Genomic DNA, 18,519 nt, shown 5'->3' with positions numbered 1-18,519 from the left:
CTAGACGTTAGGAAAAAATTCTTTACTGAAAGGGTCATTGGGCACTGGAACAGGCTGCCCAGGGAGGTGGTTGAGTCACCTTCCCTGGAGGTGTTTAAGGCACGGGTGGATGAGGTGCTGAGGGATATGGTTTAGTGTTTGATGGGAACGGTTGGACTCGATGATCTGGTGGGTCTCTTCCAGCCTGGTTATTCTGTGATTCTGTGATATGTTTCACCTGAACGCTTTAGTCATCGAAAAACTAAAAGGGGGAATTGTGGGAATATTCTACAGAGAACAAGGCCTGGATGCTGTGCGATTGTTTAATACTGAACAACTCTAACAAGGCCTTGAAACAGAGAGCCGAAAGATAAACAGGGGCCAGTTGGGAGGAATGTAGTGGCTACTTCTGTGGGAATAAGCACCAGCTGAAAGAAAAACAATTGAAGAGAACTGTCAACATAGTTAAGTTTAGTATAACTTGGTTTCTTAGCATGTGCAGTAGTTTAGCCAATAATATATTAGTAATAGCCTTATGGACAGCTACCTTTAACCAATAATACACTGTAGATACCCTCGTGGGCACCCAGTTATGTAACCGAAAAGGGTTTATAAAGAAACAGCTAAGCTCAATAAAGTGAACACTCGCTGATCACATTGATCTCTGCGTTTTGATTCCATGCTCCCGTCAACAAGATAGGATAGCTAGGTCCAGCTGGAATTGAGAAACAACTCAAATCATATGCATGAGGGGGCCCCTCAAGGGCCTGAAGTACATGCCTCCCCATAGCTGCTGGTTGACTGTGCTAACACACAGATATTGTCTTTCAGGTATTCATCCATCAGGTATCAAAGATCTTATTAGAACTTCACACAGAGATGCTCTGTTCACAGTATTCTCAGCACCTAATATTTCAACTACATGAAATGTTATAAAGCTGAAATTCAGTGAGATCTTACACTATAAAGGCAATTCAATAAACTTGGAACACAGGAACTTGGAACATACAACAAGAAGCAACACTCTTCTGCTGAGAACATACCCCCTTTCATAAACCTTGATCCATCTTAAACACAGGTACATTTTTTGTCTCTGAACTTCACACCTTGACTACTATAAGCATTCTCATTTCCATTCTAGATGCATTAATTGCCAAATAATACTATTTTTAATCTCAAAATGTTTTTCCAGATTTAAGTAACTTTCTTCTGTTAACTAAATACACTCTTGCAGTCTGTGTTGTTAGATACACCATTCCTCTGGTCAGCCTCACAACCCTTCCGTTCACACTTTTTATTTCAGCCACAATGCAAACTGTGCCCAGTACTCCAGAGGGATTTTACTAGTGTCTTATCTAGCATCTTTAATACTTCAAAAGAAATACATCCTAAAATCAGTCTGCCTTTATCATAACTACAACATATCCCAGTCTTCTCCATGTCTCCTAGTGCTGCATTGTCAGCAAATTTCATCAGAGCTTTCTACTTTTTATGCTACAATCAGAACAAGAAAAACTGAAGTCTGATGAGTCACGTGAAAGGTCTTTAAGAGGCCCACTAGACTCACTGACTTTTGTCCCAGTAATTTACATTTTAAGTATACCTATTGTCTACTAATCTTTTCTAATTCTTTATTAAATGTAGGTGATAACAAAAGTCTTATTAAAAGCCTAGATAAATTAATCTACTAAATTTCCTTGGTCTAGAAAATGAGTTGTATATTAAAATATATCTGGCTAGTCAAGCATGATCTATCATGTTACACTTTACCTAATTTGTCATTTATTTCTAGATATTTAGTTATCTTCAGATTTCAAATCAGTACTTCAGTGTTGTTATTTATATTTTTATACACGCACAAAGAACAAGAGATGATTTTCTTCAGTTCTTTACTCTTTTAGTCAGTAGAGAAAAGACATAAATTGGAGTATGACAAAGAGCAGAAAATGTTTACCAGATTAGGTTCTCCTTTATAATCTTTTCCTTTCGTTCTTGACAAACAAGTGGAAGATCTAAATATTTGAGAAGCTGTGACAAGATGATTCACTTAAAATTCTATAATCCAGACAAACACTGCCAACAGATGAGAATAATTAAAATCAGATCTGACAACCTGAGCAGGAGTATTTCTTTTGCAGTTTTCTACTCAAACTTCAGCATGATGAGAAATAATATTTAAAAGGACTAGCCAAACAGCAATGCCAGCAACATGACACTGCTAGTTAATACAGAATTTATGGTCAGCTCTGACTGATGAATAATCATTTATTGTTTCTGTCACAAGCTGCTTTAATTCTGTTGGTGGCTGATAAAATAAGAAGTTTCCCACAAATTTCCCTCAAATATAATTGATTAAAAGAATAATAATAATTTATACACACTTTATAATTAAACACTTTAATAATACTCAAATATATTTCTGGGATAGCATAGATATTAATGTTATGTTTTCACTAAGTTTCCTACCTGTATCAGACACATTTCCTTCCAGGCTTGGGTAAAAATCGGCAGTCCCAGTAAATTAATTTCTGAGGAGCTATATAATAAGAAAGTATTCTGAAGTACTATGAACACAAAGTATGCTTGTGCTCAATTAAAAAAAAAATTAAACCAGCCATGATATTTATTGAACATTGATCAGGTTGCATACTACACCTAAGACAGCATTCACCACTATTCACTCACACAGTGAAGAATCTTTAATCCATGCCAGGCAGATATGTTAATCCAGTTTTAAAGTGTTCTGCAGCATCTTGCCACACAGTATGCGATTTGTGGTACAAGAAACATAGGTATGGATTAAAGAAACTTTACATCATTGCTGTCTAATTCCAGTGTTATTTAAAATAACATCTCAGAAACAAAATTCAGATTCTAACTTTAAGTCAAGAAAAAGAAATGTAAAAGTATGGAAGCACAGATTTTACCCAGACAACAGCGACACCTTGGTTAAGCCCTGTGGGCCTTGAAAAAATAGTTTAAAATTATCAACTCTTCTTGGAGTATATGGTCTCTCTTCAAATAATCTAAAAAGCACAGCGAAACAAGTTCATTTAAACTCTAGCAGAATAATTACAAGCAGTTAGACAGAAACACTCTGCTTTCCAATCTACAGATCTATAGTTTATAATAAATGACACAAAATGTCCTTATGACTGGTCAATGCAATTCTAATAGAAAACAAAACTCCAGTGGTTTAGTGACCGTACTCTCCAGAGAAATTAGATGTTTTGTAGATTTCAATTCTCACAAAAGAGTCTGCATGACTTCAAGTAGTAAATTTTAAATTACACGGAGCACATTTTATTCTTAAATTAAAATTGCAAGCATGTAAATGCTATATCTATTTTTAAAAGCAATCTCCCCCCAATCGTGGTTTGTGATTGCAACAGTTAATTATAAAGATGCCAGAAACAATACATAGTAAATCTTGCATCACTAAAATTAGTGCATGCTGGTTAGTCCAGACATACTTTCTGAGTTCAGATCTCATCAGATCACAAGATGTTCATCACGGAGCCAAACTTATATTTTCCTTGATGAGGACAAGTATGTTTTATTTGTCTAAAGATAGTTTCATAATTCATCTGAGGGCATGAAAGAAAAACATAGTAGGCACCACTCCACAAGAGTGATGAGCAGCAAAAGAAACTGGACACGATCAATTTACTTATAATACTATACTGACTGAATATTACATAAAAAAGCATGAAGATTTTTGACTCATCTTGAGATGAAGACTAATAGAATGAATGAAATTAAAACTAATGCTTAGGGTACCTGGTAAATTCTAGAGAATAAATGCTGTCATTTGTTGCCATTTATTGCTAGAATTCTGTTAAGCATGGAAGAAAATAAAAAAGGGTGTATGCACTTACTTGAGCATATTTTTAATGTATACAAAAGTAAAAATAGACAGAAGGATTTTTCCCCTTGTTGATTTTTTTTAAACAATACCACCAGCAGTACACTTCCTTATTAAGAATACTTATGGATCTGGGTGAAGATATATAAGGAAAGACAGGCATGAGAGTAAATAAACTGCAATTCTGTGATCTGTAAGTGATATATATCACCCATTTCTATTTTAGCACTTTCTTTTTCTCTTTCCAGACTTCATTTTATTGTTTTATTTCCTATTTCTATGTATTCTAATTTACCCTTTCTTAGATTTTTCTCATTAAATAATTAAACAGTCATGTCCTTTAAAAAAATCTTCTGCTGTTTTCATTCATTTTCTCTGAATTCCAGCAAGCTGTTCATCCATCCCTTCCTCCCTTCTAAATCCCCTGTATTCTTTCCTCTCTTGCTCTTCTCTGTCTAGATAAACTTGGACTGCACATTCTGGTATTCTCTGGCATTGTTTTCCTGTAGCCTTGTCCATGCATGCTGGGAGGCATGTCCTATGAGGAGCAGCTAAGGACTTTGGGGTATCCAGTTTGGAGAAAAGGAGGCTGAGGGGCAACCTTGTTCCTCTCTGCAGCTACCTGAGGAGGGAGAGGGGAGAGGGAAGTGCTGATCTCTTCTTCCTGGTAGCCAGAGATAGGACGTGTGGGAAAGCTGCACTGGATGAGGTTCAGACTGGACATGAGGAAGAATTTCTTTACCGAGAGGTTGGTTAAACACTGGTACAGGCTTCCTAGAGAGGTGGTCAATGCCCCAAGCCTGTCTGTTTCAGAGGCACTTGGACAATGCCCTTACTAACATGCTTTAACTTTTGGTCATCCCTGAATTGATCAGGCAGTTGGACTAGATTGTCATTGTAAGTCCCTTCCAACTGAACTAGTCTATTCAATCTCTCATTAAAGGAGGACTAATTTCCTTCTGTTTTTTTTTTTTTAAGCAATCTAAACATGCAATTGCTTGTTTCGCAAACTTTATCTCCTAAACTCCTCTATGAAAAATAATGTCTACTGTGGAACGTGGAAAGAGTCCATTGATTTCAGGTGCCCAGCTGAGTTTTCAGAATACTTAGCTTTACACACATTTGATGAACTTAATTGCATGCTTCAGAGCTCAGACATTTCAGAGAGGTATCCAGATTACAATGAGCTGACAATTAGCAAGTAAGACTAATGTCTGCTTTGAGTTGCTCAGTATCACGTGAGAATCACACAAGGGAGGCAGGAATGGAATCCAGACCTCTCACACTGCACTGAGCTACTGTAAGCAGGAAATCTTCTTCCTTCGGGTCCTACACTTGGGGCACAACAACCCTATGCAGTGCTACAGACTAGGAGAAGTCTGTCTAGAAAGCTGCCTGGAGGAGAAAGACCTGGGGGTGTTGGTTGACAGCCGACTGAACATGAGCCAGCAGTGCGCCCAGGTGGCCAAGAAGGCCAATGGCATCTTGGCTTGTATCAGAAATGGTGTGACCAGCAGGTCCAGGGAGGTTATTCTCCCTCTGTACTCGACGCTGGTGAGACCGCTCCTCGAATACTGTGTTCACTTCTGGGTCCCTCACCACAAGAAGGATGTTGAGGCTCTGGAGTGTGTCCAGAGAAGAGCAATGAAGCTGGTGAAGGGGCTGGAGAACAGGCCTTATGAGGAACAGTTGAGAGAGCTGGGGTTGTTTAGCCTGGAGAAGAGGAGGCTGAGGAGAGGCCTCATTGCTCTCTACAACTACCTAAAAGGAAGTTGTGGAGAGGAGGGAGCTGGGCTCTTCTCCCAAGGGGAAGAACCTCCCAGGGGAGGTTTAGGCTGGACATTAGGAAAAAATTCTTCACAGTAAGTGTCATTGGGCAATGGAACAGGCTGCCCAGGGAGGTGGTTGAGTCACCTTCCCTGGAGTTGTTTAAGGGATGGGTGGATGAGGTGCTAAGGGACATGGTTTAGTGTTTGATAGGAATGGTTGGACTCGATGATCCGGTGTGTCTCTTACAACCTGGTTATTCTATGATTCTATGATTCTTCCTACCATTCTATTTACAGCATGCTTGTCCTATTCTACAAAACCGAGACAGGCCCGGAACAGAGTTCCTGTTTTAAAAGTTAAAGAACTTTTACTGTTTAGATGTGACTCTTCAGCACAGCAGAGATGAATGTAAGATAAAAGTCTAGTAGAAAAGACAGCACATAAGCATATAATAAAGATTGTAGGTTGCTCTTAGCTTGCTCCTTGGCTCCTTCTGCAAGACAAGACCTACAGGCAACTCTAGGAATTGCTGAATGCAATGGATTGCTCTCAAAAGACTATTAAGAAGAGAATGCACAAAGTTCGGACACTTCTGCAAAATACAATACTCCAAAACTATTTAAACTTTGCACTGTTAAAATGCTGCTCTAGCCTTTGTGCTCTTCTTCACGACATTCAACACATATCCTCAAGTTCATACCACTCAGGTGAGCTGTACGCAGTTCTCACTTTTTCGATTTAGACACGTTGAATTAAAAAATGTACATCAAGTAATAACTATGATTTCAGAGTCACAGACTTGGCCAAATACTATGTAATGCAGATACAGTCAGTTTGATTTAGAGAGAACTAGACCTAAATAGCATGGAGTGGACATGATCTAGTCTGTGACACAGCCTCAGGATCAGAGAATGGTCCCTGCTCAACTGGTCCCTGTTTCACAGAACAGCCACAACCACAGAAAACAATTTAAGATTCCATAGTCATCCTTAATTCTGCCATTTCCTGGTGTCTAAACACTTGCAAACTTGATATTCTTTTAAGACGGCTTTTAAATGTAACATACACCTAGACAAAAGACAATATTAGAATACAGATATGTTCAGAGATGGACAGAAGTTAAATGTGTTGATTAGAATTTAGATTTGCCTACAGCTTTGATATAAAGCCTATGATTTGATATAAAAATATATCTGGCTCTATATCATCTAGAGCTTTCCTGGATCAAGATGGAATATCATATGATCAAACCTTAAACAGTCCATGCACTATGGGTGAGCTACACCAACTACAATGAGAGGCAGGATAATGTTGATGCCTTTAACCTATTCACAGTCTGTCTCAAAGTCACAACATAATTTTTTTAACATCATAAAGAAAAAATAATTTCCATATTAATATTCCTTACACATGCTTTTTGTCCTTTTTTACTTTCAGTGAGAAAAATGTTGAATATTTTGTTATCCTTTGATGCAGAGAAAAATTTCTTTTCTAAAGACAGAGTTCAAATAAATACAATCTCAATAATGAATGTCATAACAAATCCTATAGAAATAAAAAAATAATCCATGCAGCGGTTTCATTTCTAAGATTTGTCCACATTTCATATTTATATTAGCCAGCTTTTCCAGTTATTGTCTCTGTCTCTACAGTCTTTGTCTCCCTTTCTTTTTCCCTGACTCAGTTCCATTTCAGAACTGTGTTTTCTTTTGGCATATGGCAAAAGGTCCTTCATAAACTGAGAAGAATAGCAGGTTCTCATATGGAGAAAGAAGATACAGTTTTTAACATGAATCATAGCTAAATGAAACATTTATTCCCTGAGCACAAAACTCAAAGAAAATAAGCAACCATAGTATATCCTCATATTAAATTGAAAGGAGAGAAAAGTGCCTGGTTTAGCCACAATAAGCTACTGAAGAAAATCTTTCCTACCACCCCCTAGTGTTTCAAACAAATAATAAATGTATGTAGTTATCACGGATTCACAAAAAAGTGAAAAAAAAGTTAATTAATTATGTCAAAATGTTCTTATCTAGACAAGTGTCTACTCCTTCAGAGCCAATTATTTTTTCTGTTGTATACTTTTGAATCTGTGAAGTGACAATGACCTGCATGACAGAAGATCCATGGCTAAAATCTTGTCTCTACCTAAATCAATGGGAGTTTTCCCATGTCTTCAAAAAGATCATTAACTCATTGCCATCATAAAACTACGATTTGGAAGTAATTGTAAGGTTCTGATACTCAAAACTGTCTTTTGCTATGAGATTCACACATCACTTCTACTCACTAGTCCATGCAGCAGCAATGATGTTGGCTTTGAAGGAAGCCAACTGTCCTGCTCTCCCAGCCATAGGTAAAGATTGCATTGGTGGCAACTAGAGGGAGGATTAGGAATATAGTAAATTGTAGGCAAAAGGCACCCATGATGAATCATATGGGACAATCTACAAATCCCCCACCGCTGCCAATACGCAGCAATTCTCAGATACTGCTACAGGTTGGGAAATATAATTGAGTTCTTATCATCTGCTATAGAGAAGCTGCTAGTATGCATCCTGAACTTTGGTGGCTGGAGGATAGGAGGGCTGACTAGGATCTTGTGAAGCATACCTATAAACACACAAACATATGTCCTTTTATTTACAGTTGCCTTATTTGCCTTCTGGTTTTTAATCTCCTTACTTAAAACTTGTGATGTCCTTTACTGAGAAAGCTCCTGTGAAAAGCAAACATCCTAGCTTCAACAGAAACTCAGAAGAAGCATCAGCAGAGACACACCATGCCAAGATACAATGAATTTAACATTAAGATGTGAACGCATTAAATGTGCTTGAAAAAAAAATCTGTTGTGATAAAATAAATATTCTTTCACTAAATTAAGGTTTGAGGCATGTCTGAAAGAAATGTTTTTTATTAGCTTCCTACATAATTATATAGTAAACTGTATCTTGTAATTCAGTTTATCCTGAAGCTTGACTGCCTCGTGTCTTACCTACAGCACAAGTGGCAGAACATTCTGACCAAGGCAGATAATTCCATGCAAAGCCAACTTCATTGTCTCCACTGCCAGTGCGAGAGATGGGAACACTGAATTTATACCTTATACCCAAATTTTGTTCCTGTAGCAGAATCTGTAGTTGAAAACAACCAGTTATACCATTAAAACAGGGAAGCAGAGAGCAACTACAGTGACATTTAATCTAGGTATGTGTTATTTCCCGTGGAAGGGAAAAAAGTAATAAAGGAAGTCATAGTTGTTCTTTTGGGAATCTGGACTAATTTTTAAAACATATATAAAAGAAAAGTATTATTGTCTAAGGTGAGCTTTGTCTTTTTTTTCCAATGACACAACTTCATAACTTCTGGAAATTCTTTATTCTTTACATAATTGTTCTAAAAAGCCATTTTTCATAATATTAATGTCTTAATGGAAGTTAATTTTGTAGCTGAATAACTACATGAGGTCAAAGTTGGGTAAGACATTCCTGTGCAAACATGCAGCAGTCTCTGCTGAAATCTTGTGAGGAGCTACTCACATAGCAGTTATGAACCTAGCTCTACCCTTGCTTATGCTTCTAGTGATTGTAATAATAGTAATAATAATAGCAACAGACTGCTGTTGAGGTCATTGTTTTCCCCTAATGCAATAGCTAACAGCATTAGCTTGGTGGAATCACACCTGTGGTTCCTTTAAAGGAATATCAAAACTCTCACTGCAGCTATATCACTGCAAGTGATACAGATGGAAGTGCAACAATCATTATGAGCTTTCATCTACCCTCACTATTGAGTTGCACTTTTACGTACCACCTGTCTAACACTAGCCTTTGAGTTTCTACCTAACTTTTCTTTCTGTTACTAATAATATATATCAAGTTAAGATGCAGCAATCTGACACATCTTAGAGCTATTTCTCATCCTCTTCTACTATCTGTGATATTTGGCAGAGGCATATCTGCCTATGTCCATTGGACAAAAGAGCAGCTAACATTCAGCCAGAAAGTCAGTGGTAATGACTGAATGAGAAAAGGCACTATTAATCATTGTGTAACTTATTCTATATGCATTCTAGCTTATCCACAGCTACAGCCAGGATTTGGGTGTTTGAAAATATCACCTAAAATGTGAATATCCAGGCAACAATCATTCTATACACAAAAATATCCTGTCTGGCTCAAGCAATTCCTGAACTGCAAATCTGGCAGCTGATAGAACATATTGGGCAAGTATCACCTTATTCTTATACTCTTCTTAAACACATTAGAGCAACAATAGGTTCACTATTGCCTACCATCAGAGATCAGGTACCAGGACCCTGGTCACATCTTCTGTTACATTCTCATATGTTGCACAATGTATGTCACAGCAACATACTTTAATATAGGTCAAATCATTATACTCTTGCTGTGATAAAAGTATACTTCACACTCAGGACAGGCTTAAAACCACTGACATCTACAGAATTATAAGGAACTGTCATGCTATATCTTAACACTTCCATGCATCAGCTGTATGCAGAGATACATTATACACACAATTCACAGTTTCTGCTACCATTATTCCGAAGCACATTTGACACAGATGGAGCATTTTCTGTGAGATTTCATGGGATTCTTCTGACTTAATCCCATTTTCATCACAATGTTTGCCTGTCAGTTTTGAAAGACAAGCGAGCTGTGTTAGAAAGCTGTGTCCCAGCTAGTCCCAGCAAGGCAAACTATATGATCATTCATTGCCTTGTCTTTCCTCAGAATATAAATGTATACATAAATTTAAGAAATATATTAATTATAACTTTACCATGACTACGAGATTTTCTGAAGTAGGGCCTAGTGCTTCCAAAGACTCTGGTTCATCTGTTGGTCTGTTGTAATGGAAAGCTGTTCCAGCAACATCAAACTTTCTTGGTCAGTCAATAGTCCAGGCACCATTAATATAGTATAGAATCATAGAATCACCAGGTTGGAAGAGACCCACCGGATCATCAAGTCCAACCATTCCTATCAAACACTAAACTATGCCCCTCAGTGCCTCGTCCACCTGTGCCTTAAACACCTCCAGGGAAGGTGACTCAACCACCTCCCTGGGCAGCCTGTTCCAGTGCCCAATGACACTTTCTGTGAAAAATTTTTTCCTAATGTTCAGCCTAAACCCCCCCCGGTGGAGCTTGAGGCCATTCCCTCTTGTCCTGTCCCCTGTCACTTGGGAGAAGAGGCCAACACCCTCCTCTCCACAACTTCCTTTTAGGTAGTTGTAGAGAGCAATGAGGTCTCCCCTCAGCCTCCTCTTCTCCAGGCTAAACAACCCCAGCTCTCTCAGCTGTTCCTCATAAGGCCTGTAGTCATCCTCTTCAGATTTTAAAGCTTAAAAAAAAATATAACCCACCCAAGTATTGGAAACAGCATTTATAATGGAGAAGCCATTGCAACTTATACTACTAATTTGTTAGAAGTATGTGAGCTTCAGCATAACATCACTTTTTTTTCAGACAATATAAAACCTTTTCTTTAGTCCTGGTCAAAATATCCCTCATGGAGTTTTGCAATACTGCCTCTTAAATAATCTTCAATGTGCAGGTATACTTTGCAGACTTCAACATGCAGATGCTGTATGGAACGCACAACAGAATGCATCATTGCAACTTACAATATATCTTTAATTTTAAAACTGATTTTTGTATGCTGTTCTACCCAAGATATATGTAGGTCTCAAATGTACAATCAATTATCAATCTAATCTTTAGATTAAGATGTCGGGGCATGGGATAGATAGCTCAGATAATGTACAGAGGAAAAAAAGAGAAGGAACATTAAGTCTGACATATGGTTCAAATCAGCTCTTGCTTTGTTGTCTTTGTCCGCTGTTTTTTTATTTCTTCTTAAAGCATAAATCCAAGCAATTTCTACTACCAATCAAATACTAGTTATTTAATCTAGTAAAAGACTAAAAGCTTGTGGGTGAGAATGAAAGACCAAGACAGCAAAAGGAACCTTGTGGTTGGTGTCTACTACAGGCCACCTGATCAAGGGGAGCCTACTGATGAAGCCTTCTTCCTCCAGCTACAGGAGGCTTCACGCTCACATGCCCTCATCCTAGTGGGGGACTTCTACCACCCTGACATATGCTGGAAAAGTAGCACGGCAAACTGTAGGCAATCCAGGAGACTCCTAGAGTGCATCAAAGATAACTTCTTAACCCAGGTAATAGAGACCCCCACCTGAGGAGATGCAATACTGGACCTGATGGTCACCAGTGCAAATGAGCTCATCAGCAATGTCAATATTGGAGGCAGCCTGGGCTGCAGTGATCACGCACTGGTGGAGTTCAAGGTCCTGAGGGATATGGGACAGGCAAGGAGTGTAGTCAGGACCCGAAATTCCAGGAAAGCAGACTTCCAGCTCTTCGAGGAGTTACTCAGTAGGACCCCCTGGGACATGGTCCTCGGGGACGAGGGAGCAAAATGGAACTGGCAAATATCTAAGGATGCTTTCCATAAAGCAAATGAACTCTCAGTCCTCACATGTAGGAAATCAGGCAGGGAAGGGAAGAGACCAGTCTGGCTGAGTTGAGACCTGCTGGTCAAACAGAAGAGCAAGAGGGAACTCCTCAGGCAGTGCAAGCAGGGACAGGGAACCTGGGTAGTGTATAGGGACGCTGTCTGGTTGTGTAGGGATGGGGTCAGGAAAGCCAAAGCACAACTTGGCAAGGGATGCAAAGACTAACAAGAAGGGCTTTTACAGGTATGTCAGCCAGAAAAGGAAGGTTAAAGAGAACATACCCCCACTGATGAACAAAACCGGTGACCTCTTATCAACAGACGAGGAGAAGGCAGAGGTACTCAACAACTTTTTTGCCTGTCTTCACTGACAACTGCTCTCTTCACCCCTCCTGGATCAATGGACAACAAGATGTTGACCAGGGGGGTAAAGCCCCTCCCACTGCAGGGGAGGATCAGGTTCATGACCATCTGAGGAACCTGAACATATGGACTGAATTGTGGGAGCAACACCAAGTATATGGAAGATTAATTGGGACTAAGATAAAGCATGAAGCTGGTACCAAGCACATCAGAATAAACATGATTAAAAGACCAGGTGCTCCAAACAAGAATCTTCTGTGCATGAGAAAGCCAGGCTGGTAAAACCCATCTGGGAATGAGAGTTTGGTTGTGAAACAGACAAAACAAAATATCCTGTTTGTCTTTTTAGTGTGGAACCAAAGAGTTGTATAAGACAGCTTGAAAGAGAGCAGCCAAACTGTACTTTCTTAATTTGACTTCTGTATGTGATGCTGATTAAAAGAATATACTTAGAGAAAACTGTGAGGTCTGCATCTCATTCATCGCCACACTGGACAGATGACCCTGGGTACTACTGACCTGTCAGCCTCACCTCTGTGCCTGGGAAGATCATGGGACAGATCCTTCTTGAAGTTATTGCAAAGCACGTGGAAGATGGCGAGGTGATTAGTGGCAGCCAGCATGGCTTCACTAAGGGCAAGTCCTGCCTGAACAAGCTAGTGGTTTCTATGATGGGGTAACCACAGCAGTGGACACAGGAAAACCAACAGATGTCATCTGTCTGGACTTCTGTAAAGCCTTTGACACGGTCCCCCACAACATCCTTCTCTCTAAATTGGAGAGATATGGATTTGATGGGTGGACTGTTCAGTGGATAAGAAACTCATTGGATGTTTGTATTCAGAGAGTAGTGGTCAATGGGTCAAAGTCCAGATGGAGATCCGTGACAAGTGGGGTCCGTACTGGGACCAGTGCTGTTTAATATCTTCATCAGTGATATTGACAGTGAGATCGAGTGTACCCTAAGCAAGTTTGCAGATGACACCAAGCTGAGTGGTGCAGTTGCCACACTGGAAGGACGGGATGTCTTCCAGAGGAACCTGGATAGGCTGGAGAAGTGGGCCTGTGAGAACCTCATGAGGTTCAACAAGGCCAAGTGCAAGGTCCTACACCTGGGTCAGGGCAATCTGTGGTTTCAATATAGGATGGGGGATGATGTGATTGAGAGCAGCCCTGCGGAGAATGACTTGGGGGTGCTGATTGATGAGAAGCTCGACGTGAGCTGGCAATGTGTGCTTGCAGCCCATAAGGCCAACCATATCCTGGGCTGCACCAAAAGAAGCATGGCCAGCAGGGCAAGGGAGGTGATTCTGCCCCTCTACTCCGCTCTTGTTAGACCCCACCTGGGTATTGTGTCCAGTTCTGGAATCTCCAACCCAAGAAGTATTTGGAACTGTTGGAAAGGGTCCAGAGGAGGCTACAAAGATGAGCAGAGGGCTGGATCACCTCCCGTATGAGGACAGGCTGAGAGAGTTGGCGTTGTTCAGCCTGGAGAAGAGAAGGCTCTGAGGAGACCTTATAGCAACCTTCCAGTACCTGAAGGGGGTGTACAAGAAAGCTAGGGAGAGACTTTTTACAAAGGCATGGAGTGATAGGCCAAGGGAGAATGGCTTTAAATTGGAGGGGGGAAGATTTAGACTAGACATAAGGAGGAAATTTTTCACAATGAAGATGGTGAAGCACTGGAACAGGTTTTCCAGGGAAGCTGTGGATGCCTCATCCCTGGAGGTGTTCAAGGCCAGGTTGGATGGGGCCTTGAGCAGCCTGGTCTGGTGAGTGGTGTCCCTGCTCATGGCAGAGGTTTGGAATTAGATGATCTTTAAGGTCCCTTCCAACTCAAACCATTCTATGTTTCTATGTTCTGCAAGATATTTTATTATACCTAATTTAAAGCCTTAAAAAACCCCTGTAAAATATTGTGAACAAAACATAAATTTTTTAGCTAAGCAACCAATTAGGCTGGACAAACAGATATTATTCACAGTCCTATATAAGAATTTTTTATCAATAATATTAGGTTAAGTTTCTAAATAAGAAACTGACTTTGTATCTTAAAGTGAATATTCTATTAATTGGCATTGACCGCTTGACTTGAGGTGAATTTTACTGAGTTATTCAGCATTCGTATTTTCTATAACTAAAATGTTCTTAAGGTGAAATGATGGTTGGAAATACAGGATCAAACAGCTATGTCTTTTTTTTTTTTGAGACAAATGACTGACTTCACAATTTACAAACTAACATCACATCATAAGGAATAAGACAACAGGATCAAGCTTTATTCTCAGCTACATCTGTGTGGGCAGATGGATACCTGAAATGATTAGGGAAAATGTCTGAATGACGCTCAAATTTTCTAAAAGAGATGAGAGAGCATTCATATGATCAGGAGACACAGTTGGGAGGCAGTAACATACTGTTGGTGACAGCCATATTCAGCAGGAATTGGTAACCATTTCCATCAGCACCACAAGATCTGTAAAGGAATGTCTTTCCATCGCATAAGTCTTATACCATTGACTTTCCTGGATTTACTCTGGAAACACACATGTGCTTTGAGTGAAGAAAGTAGCTCTAACACATTCACTTATCTGGAATTCTCAAAGTAATTCAGATTCTTTATTGTTTATATAGATTTTGTAGTACAAGAAGGGGATAGTAAAAAAATGTGAGTATAGGAGAACAGGACAAATTTCAAGCAGTACAATACTAAAAGAAAGGAACATTTTTTTTCACTATTTATCTATATGAAATAATTATGTTATAGCTGAACATCAGTATTTTTTTTTTTGTTAGGGGTCTTATTTCCACCTAGCAAAAATTTCTGTCCATCCTGCTTTCAGAAAATCTAGCTTAATTAAAATAGGGTCACAGGGTCTCCAAAAGCCACCAAGACATTAAAGTCTCTTACTGTGCCACTCAATCCCAAGCATTTTCTCATCAGTATGTCTAGTATCTACTAAGAACAAATAATGAAATGAATTATTTACTTATGTTATTTGAGACACATGAACAACAAACAAGACACATAAATGAGCACAGGAGAACAAACATTCTCATACATAGTTTACATAATTAATCATTCTGAAATTATATGCTATCAATTGTCTGTATGCTATATATACTTCAACTAATGCATACTCAGAAGCAAAGTAGTTAATTTTTTATCTGCTCAACTGCCAAGAAAAATGCATTTGCATTCTGTAAATAGATTAGCTTAATGTCAGTTTTTATGCATAGGTGAAGGCCACACAGCTGTGAATAGCATTCCAATAATATAATTACATGACAAGGATGAAGCAGTGGCATAATGCTATTAGCATATGAGACAAAAGGAACAAGTTAATGTCCTAATCAAATAATTTATGAGGACTTGAGAATGCAGGAAGCCCACAGGAAATTAGCACACAACACCTTGCTGCATAAAGGGAATATAAGGGAAGATGTCACCTCCAATCAGTCCATTTAAGGGAAGATTACAGCATTACTAAACATACATTTTTTCAGTAGTTCTGAAAACAGGCAATTTGTATGCATCAGTATAAAAAAAACCAGAAAGCAAATTTAACACAGCCTTTAAAGGAAGGAATGATAATCTGGGAATTTGAATTTAATTCTGTGATCTACCACAAGCTTCCTGAGTTATCTCAATCTCAAGTTTTTCTGCACCACATTTTCCTTATCGATAAAACAAGGATGGCATTATGTGTCTACAATATAGTAACACAGAAACACTGTGGACTACATACATTAAGTTGATGTAAGATAAGGAGATTTTATTGTTAGCATTTAAGTAACCATGGCTGTTGATGAATAATCATTCCAAGAATTAAATGGTGTTTTAAAACAGCATGAACCCCCAAGATCAGAGACTTCCCCAGGTGGAAGATGCTACCTCAGAGTGAGACAGTATATCATTTGAGTGTTCCTCATTCACTTCAGCTAAAATCTGATACTATAACTATAGTGAAGTTGACCTGATTTTTCCACTAAATGGACAAAGAAGAATCACATGATATATTTCATTAGCTCCACTCAGGATAATACATCCTAACCAGCTGCTGCGATTGTCTAACCACAACCTAATATTAACAGCTATCATTCCTTCTGCTGCTTCTTACCATGTGTATGGTTTGTCCAAACCAGAAAATGTACCTTCAAATTGCATCATAAACTCTAACTTAATAAGTCTGCTATTTAAACCATGCTCTTACCAACGTAGTTCTTTGACATTGCCAATTCTCTTATTTCAATGTGTATAGAACCTCTTGGAATTTGAATCACTTCCATATAGCCTATAAGACAAAAATAAATTTTATTTCTTCTTGTTTATCTTAAGCAATAGCAGTCATGAAGCTAAACATTAATAAATTACTTTCTACTAAAAATTAGTAAGAGATATAGAATTCAACTGTACTTCAACATGTTCTTTCATGTGATACAATAGAAAACTCTTTAAATTTCAGATTTGAAAATGATAGACAGAATTTGAAAGTGATAGCAAGAATTTACCATGTAGTCAGGAATTCCTTTTTTTTTAAATGCTAATAAAGTCTTTTCAACAATGTATCGCAAATAATTAATGTATAAAATTAGATAATTCATAGGATAATTCAGGCTGGAAAGGACCTCAGATAGTCATTTAGTCCAACTTTCTGCTACAAGCAGGGTCAGTTAGGAAGTCAGTTAGGTCTGATAGACCAAGTTATTCAGTGCTTTATCCAGCTGGGTCATGTAAACCTCCAAAGATGGAAACTGTAATACCTTTTTGGGTAACCTGATCCACTGCTGGACTGTCCTCCCGGGGAAAAAGTTTTTCCTTCCATTTGGTCAGCACGAGTAATTTTTCAATTTATAGCCATTGTCTCTCCTCCCACCGTGTACCCACCACTGCGAACAGTCTGGCTCTGTCTTCTCCATAACCTCCTCCTCATAGGTATTGGAAAGCTGATACTAGGTTCCCACAAACCTCTTATCCAGGCTAAATAAGTCCAGTTCCCTCAGCCTCTCCTTACAGAGGGGCACAAGCCTCCGATAATCTTAGTGGCCCCTCATTGAACTGAACTCACTCCAGTGAATCAATCATTTGGGGACCCAAAACTAATAACACTAAGATTGCAACACTAATATTGTCGGTTTTGAGCTAAACTTTCAACTAGTTGCCCATACACACTTCTTGAGTTCTTAATAACATGAACCTAAGAGACATTTCTGGATTCTTTCTATTCTAAAATTTCATGTACGACTAAATAATAGATTCTACCATACGCATTAAAATTATACACAAAATTACTTTTACCATACAACCATAACCAATGAATTAAAAAAACCCAAACATTCACTTAAAATTAAGTTTATTAAAGACCATGAGAACTAAGTATTCAGTAATGAAACATATTGTTGTATTTGATATAAATCCAAACTAATACAGAAAAAGGAAACAATGAGGCAAAAGGAGTCCAAGTGAATGACCAGCAGCAATGCCATGCTGGATATCAATGCAACACTGTTATTTTGTCATCTAAATGCATTGTGCATCAGAATGGACATATATGTGCATACCTCCCTTGGACAATGAATCATTGAAGAAACCTTCAGTGGTGTCACATGTACTCCCATTTCCTCCACAAACACGGCATCCATCTTCCTTAGCATCAGACCCCAAAATATTATCACAGCCTACATGCTGAGAACAGATAAAACCAAATATTTTTACAGGATGATGGTTTATTGCACCATTATCCTCATAGTTTTTTAAAGTGTTTCTCTCAAGTTTGACACATTCAGTTGTTCTTTTTATCTGCTCTGGTTTTGATAGCTATTACTCTAAGTAGGTTGTCACTTACCAGTGGAAGAAATTAAAGTATAACAATCCACATTTTGGTTCATTACCAAATCTTGATTAAGTAATACTTTGTATTTCTACTGTGGCTTTCAGGAAGGGATTTCACAGCATTTTGCAAACAACCAATATAAGTATTACAGTTATCAATAAATGATTAGTGATAATTTTAGTTAATATTACAACAGCTACATTAGT

At 38.5% G+C, this 18,519-nt stretch overlaps 1 pseudogene; it reads right to left on the bottom strand.

Annotated features, from left to right (window-relative positions):
- The window catches only part of LOC138733780 (A disintegrin and metalloproteinase with thrombospondin motifs 6-like), a 62,290-nt pseudogene that overhangs the window by 23,283 nt on the left and 20,488 nt on the right, over window positions 1-18,519 (bottom strand).

Source organism: Phaenicophaeus curvirostris (assembly GCF_032191515.1).
Source record: "Phaenicophaeus curvirostris isolate KB17595 chromosome W unlocalized genomic scaffold, BPBGC_Pcur_1.0 scaffold_34, whole genome shotgun sequence".
NCBI lineage: Eukaryota > Metazoa > Chordata > Aves > Cuculiformes > Cuculidae > Phaenicophaeus > Phaenicophaeus curvirostris.
The sequence above is the reverse complement of the archived record's forward strand: the minus strand, read 5'-3'. Positions and strand labels throughout refer to the sequence as shown.